The sequence below is a fragment of the Stigmatopora nigra genome, chromosome 6, assembly GCF_051989575.1.
Source record: "Stigmatopora nigra isolate UIUO_SnigA chromosome 6, RoL_Snig_1.1, whole genome shotgun sequence".
Taxonomy (NCBI): Eukaryota; Metazoa; Chordata; class Actinopteri; order Syngnathiformes; family Syngnathidae; genus Stigmatopora; species Stigmatopora nigra.
This window is the reverse complement of record NC_135513.1, coordinates 2,713,107-2,719,106: the sequence shown is the minus strand read 5'-3', so window position 1 is coordinate 2,719,106 and position 6,000 is coordinate 2,713,107. Positions and strand designations below refer to the sequence as shown.

General features: G+C 37.5%; 1 non-coding gene across 1 annotated transcript; it reads right to left on the bottom strand.

Annotated features, from left to right (window-relative positions):
* Positions 1-5,070: 5,070 nt before the first annotated feature.
* On the bottom strand, positions 5,071-5,143 carry trnam-cau (transfer RNA methionine (anticodon CAU)). Its single transcript has one exon. It is a non-coding gene; the product is annotated as a tRNA-Met (tRNA).
* Between the last annotated feature and the right edge of the window lie 857 nt (positions 5,144-6,000).

Below are 6,000 nucleotides of genomic sequence, written 5' to 3'. Positions count from 1 at the left end.
TCAGTCTCGTAATGTAAAGGGTGTGAGTACAACCCTCCCTTGGGGCAATAGTTTATACTATATTTCTTGAAAGTTTGCCCACTTACATTTAACAAAAACTTAATTCCACTGTTGTCTCGAGAGGTACTTCAGTGAATATATATATATATATATATATATATATATATATATATATAGATATATATATATATATATATATATATATATATATATATATATATATATATATATATATATATATATATATATACATATATATATATATATATATATATATATATATATATATATATATATATATATATATATATATATATATATATATATATATATATATATATATATATATATATATATATATATATATATATATATATATATATATATATATATATATATATATATATATATATATATATACATATATATAAATATATATATATATATATATATATATATATATATTCACTGAAGTACCTCTCGAGACAACAGTGGAATTAAGTTTTTGTTAAATGTAAGTGGGCAAACTTTCAAGAAATATAGTATAAACTATTGCCCCAAGGGAGGGTTGTACTCACACCCTTCACATTACGAGACTGACACACTGCCTACTGGACTATCGAAAGTGCTTCTAATTACTTTGGAATAAACAAATCAATTTCTGGTTAGCAACCCTCCTTTGTATGGCCGATAGTTTTCAATTTTAATCTAGGATTAAAACTGAGTGTGGTGTTTACCTTCACTGGTAATATTATTAAGAAAAATGTCCCGTTGTTTTAACTCAGCTAATTCCAATCTCGATGATTCACTGACGTACCTCTCGAGACGAAAGTGGAGTAAAGTGTACTGTTCAATATAAGTGGTCAAATTTTCAAGGAATGTATTGCAAACCATTGCACCAAGCGAGGGTTGAACACAAGACCTTCAGATTATAAGACCGACACACTGCATAATACGCCATTTAGGCATGTGTGTTTAGGTAATATGAATAAAAAAAAATCAATTTCTGGTTAGCAACCCTCCTTTTTATGGCCGATAGTTGTCGATTCTAATCTGGGATTAAAACTGTGTGTGGTGTTTACCTTCACTGGTAATATTAGTAATCGAAAAGGCCCATCGTCTTAACTCAGCGAATTACCGGTGTCTGTTTTTCCATCCACAGTGGAGGAGATACAATTGGCGGCTCAGAATTCGGAGGTGAAGGGTCATCCCTCCCGACATCGTCGAGAGGCATGGAGGGAAGGAGATCCAACATACATTGATGCGATTGGCATCCCCCGGGGCGTACCAGATGAGTATAAACTGGCTAATCAGGTCGCAGCAGGTTGGGAGTCTATCTTCCTTCTAATCACCCCAAACAAAAATGTGGATAGAATAAATTACTTACATTACAATGTTCAAAACTTGGAAATGTCAGGAGTGGCTGGATTGCCCCTCCTGGCATGACGTCACGATTATTATCAGCTGTGGCTAATTACGTGATTAGATTATTTTTGGTATTTAAGCATTATGGTTTTCTGTGAACGCCGTCGGATCGTCTGGTTCATATCATGTTTTTCCTCGTAGTCATTGCCGTTCCCATTGGCGCCACGCCACGCTGCATGTTCTTTTCCTTTGTAATGAGTGATCAAGCTAAGTTGTTTATGTTATGTTACCCCGTTTATTAAATCAAGCTACAAGAGCAACATATCTGCCTCCCCTTTCCATTTACTTCGGCGACTCTGCATCTGGGTTCACCTTCCCCTCCGATCGCGTCGCACTACGCGACGCGATCGCAACAGGAAATTATACTGAACAGGGATTTGTGGCCATAAAGGAGCAACTGGCAGCTACCAGTCTGATGGCGTTCCAGGATCGCATAGCGGTGGATATGATCCTTGATGAAACAGGGGGCGTGTGTGCAATGTTTGGAAAACAATGTTGCACCTTCATACCGAACAACACGTCACCCAGTGGATCTCTCACCAGGGCCATTACTGGCCTGCAAACACTGAACCGCAATATGCAAGAGCCTTCTGGAGTAGATACGTCCGCATTGTCAGATTGGTGGGATAAGACCTTTGGAAAATATAAAGATTTGACTACATCCTTCGTGGTGACTATAGGCACAATTACCGCTATCCTAACATTGTGTGGGTGATGTAGTATCCCCTGTTTGCGCTCCTTGATAAGCCGACTTATAACTACTGCAATTGCCCCTACAAATTCTAAAGTACATGAGTTGTATCTTATGGGACGGTTTGGGTAAAACAGTGAGGTCCAGGAGTACGGTAAATCCGAGGACCAATTGGACGAATATAATTATGTTCTTTCTCTTTCAGACCAGCCATGGGAGTAAGGAGTAGGCGGATAAAATCGCAGTCACCGACATTTCCATTCGTGATTACTAAGAAATGATTAATAACATACATATTATAAAAACGGGGGAATGTTGGGTTTATTCTGTATTACTATTATAAATATAGTTGTATTAAGTCATTTCTTTGTTAAATCATTCTCTTATTATTCTCAAAGTGTTGCAAGGTCATGAACTGCCGCCTAGTCCACTCTCACATGGACTTCTCCAAGGATTGTTGATCGGGCAAGGACTGGATATCTGCCATTTCCAGCAACGGAGCCCATAACAAAGATATTGTTTCTGCCACGTCCATAACACTCGTGACGCACTTCGGGTTTTTCTTTATGTAATTATTATATGATTCTTAGGTCAAGGAAGGCATAATTGTTCTAATCTAAATGTTGTTTAGGTCTAGTCTCCTGTTTTTTGTTATTGGTAAAATACCTTGATTGTTATTGTAGTCCCAGATGTTGTTTTTACTCATACGTGATGGAATGATCAACAACTATGTAAATTGTTTTGATTCATGGCAATAAGAGTCGTACGAAAACGTCTATTCGGGGAGACGTTCGGAAGTTGTAGGAACTTGCTGAATCTCCCCTCGGAGGTTTTACCTGTTGTTATCCATTTCGATTTAATTTAATGTCAATAATTGAATAAGATGTCTGCCTGCAGTTATTGATAATTACGGACGAAGGTAATTATTAATGAACCTAACAGTAAGTGGCTAAATTTTCAAGGAATATATTGACAACAATTGCAACAAGTGAGAGTTGTACTCACGACCTCCAGATTAAGAGACTGACACACTGCCTACAGCCCCATTGGGACATGTGCTTTTGGTTCATTTGGAATATAAAAATCAATTACTGGTTAGCAACCCTCCTTTTTATGGCTGATAGTTGTCGATTTTAATCTGGGATAAAAAACTGTGTGCGGTGTTTACCTTCACTGGTAATATTAGTAATCGAAAAGTCCCATCGTCTTAACTCAGCGAATTCCAATCTCGATGATTCACTGAAGTACCTCTGGAGACGACAGTGGAGTTAAAATTTCAGTTAAATGTAAGTGGTCAAATTTTCAACGAATATATAGCAAACCATTGCCCCAAGTGAGGGTTAAACTCACGACCTTCAGATTATGACACAGACACGTTGCCTTCTGAGCCATTAGGGCACGTGTTTTTAGGCAATTTGGAATAAAAAAAATCAATTTCTGGTCAGCAACCCTTCTTCTTATGGGGGATAGTTGTCGATTTTAATCTTGGATTAAAACTGTGTGGTGTTTACCTTCACTGGTAATATTGGTAAACGAAAAGACCCATCGTCTTAACTCAGCGAATTCCAATCTCGATAATACACTGAAGTATACTGGAGACGACAATGGAGTTAGATTTTTTGTTAAATTTAAGTTGCTAAATTTTCAAGGAATATATTGAAAACCATTGCCCCGAGTGAGGGTTAAACTCACGACCTTCAAATTATGAGACTGACATGCTGCTTACTGCGCCATTAGGGTAGGTGTTTTTAGTAAAATTGAAATAAAAAATCAATTTCTGGTTAGCAACCCTCCTTCTTATGGCCGATAGTTGTCGATTTTAATCTGGGATTAAAACTGTGTGTGGTGTTTACCTTCACTGGTAATATTATTAATAAAAACGTCCAATTGTTTTAACTCAGCGAATTCCAATCTTGATGATTCACTGAAGTACCTCTGGAGACGACAGTGGAGTTAAATTTTTAGTTAAGTGTAAGTGGTAAAATTTTCTAGGAATGTATAAAAAACCATTGCCCCAAGTTAGGGATGAACTCACGACTATCAGATTATGAGACTGACACGCTGCCTACTGCGCCATTAGGGCATCTGTTTTTAGGTAATTTGGAATTAAAAAACTGTTTCTGGTTAGCAACCCTCCTTTTTATGGCCAATAGTTGTCGATTTTAATCTTGGATTAAAACTGTGAGTGGTGTTTACCTTCATTGGTAATATTAGAAAGAAAAAAGTCCCATTGTCTTAACTCAGCGAATTCCAATCTCGATGATTCACTGAAGTACCTCTCGAGACGACAGTGGAGTTAGGTTTTTTGTTAAATGTAAGTGGCTAAATTTTCAAGGAATATATTGACAACAATTGCACCAAGTGAGAGTTGTACTCACGAGCTCCAGGTTATGAGACTGACACACTGCCGACTGCCCCATTGTGACGTGTTTCTGGTTCGTTTGGAATATAAAAATCAATTACTGGTTAGTAATCGAAAAGTCCTATCGTCTTAACTCAGCGAATTCCAATCTCGATGATTCACTGAAGTACCTCTCGAGACGACAGTGGAGTTAAATTTTTAGTTAAATGTAAGTGGTCAAATTTTCAAGGAAAATAATGCCAACCATTGCCCAAAGTGAGGGTTGAACTCACGACCTTCAGATTATGAGACTGACACGCTGCCTACTGCGCCATTGGGGAATGTGTTTTTAGGCAATTTGGAATTAAAAAAAAACAGTTTCTGGTTAGCAACCTCCTTTTTATGGCCAATAGTTGTCGATTTTAATCTGGGATTAAAACTGTGAGTGGTGTTTACCTTCATTGGTAGTATTCGTAAGCAAAACGTCCCATTGTCTTAACTCAGCGAATTCCAATCACGATGATTCACTGAAGTACCTCTGGAGACGACAGTGGAGTTAAATTTTTAGTTAAGTGTAAGTGGTAAAATTTTCAAGGAATGTATAGCAAACCATTGCCCCAAGTGAGGGGTGAACTCACGACCTTCAGATTATGAGACTGACACGCTGCCTACTGCGCCATTAGGGCATGTGCTTTTGGGTAATTTGGAATTAAAAAACTGTTTCTGGTTAGCAACCCTCCTTTTTATGGCTGATAGTTGTCGATTTTAATCTGGGATTAAACCTGAGTGGAGTTTACCTTCATTGGTAATATTAGTAAGAAAAAAGTCCCATAGTCTTAACTCAGCGAATTCCAACCTCGATGATTCACTGAAGTACCTCTGGAGACGACAGTGGAGTTAAATTTTTAGTTAAGTGTAAGTGTTAAAAATTTCAAGGAATGTATAGCAAACAATTGCCCTAAATGAGGGTTGAACTCACGACCTTGAGATTATGAGACTGTCGCGCTGCCTACTGCGCCATTAGGGCATGTGTTTTTAGGTAATTTGGAATTAAAAAACTGTTTCTGGTTAGAATCCCTCCTTTTTATGGCCAATAGTTGTCGATTTTAATCTGGGATTAAAACTGTGAGAGGTGTTTACCTTCATTGGTAATATTAGTAAGCAAAACGTCCCATTGTCTTAACTCAGCGAATTCCAACCTCGACGATTCACTGAAGTACCTCTCGAGACGACAGTGGAGTTAAGTTTTTTGTTAAATGCAAGTGGCTACATTTTCAAGGAATATATTGAAATCAATTGCACCAAGTGAAGGTTGTTCTCACAACCTTCTAGTTATGAGACTGACACACTGCCTACTGCCCCATTGGGACGTGTTTTTGGTTCGTTTGCAATATAAAAATCAATTACTGGTTAGCAACCCTCCTTTTTATGGCTGATAGTTGTCGATTTTAATCTGGGATAAAAAACTGTGTGCGGTGTTTACCTTCACTGGTAATATTAGTAATCGAAAAGTCCCATCGTATTAACTCAGCGAATTACAATC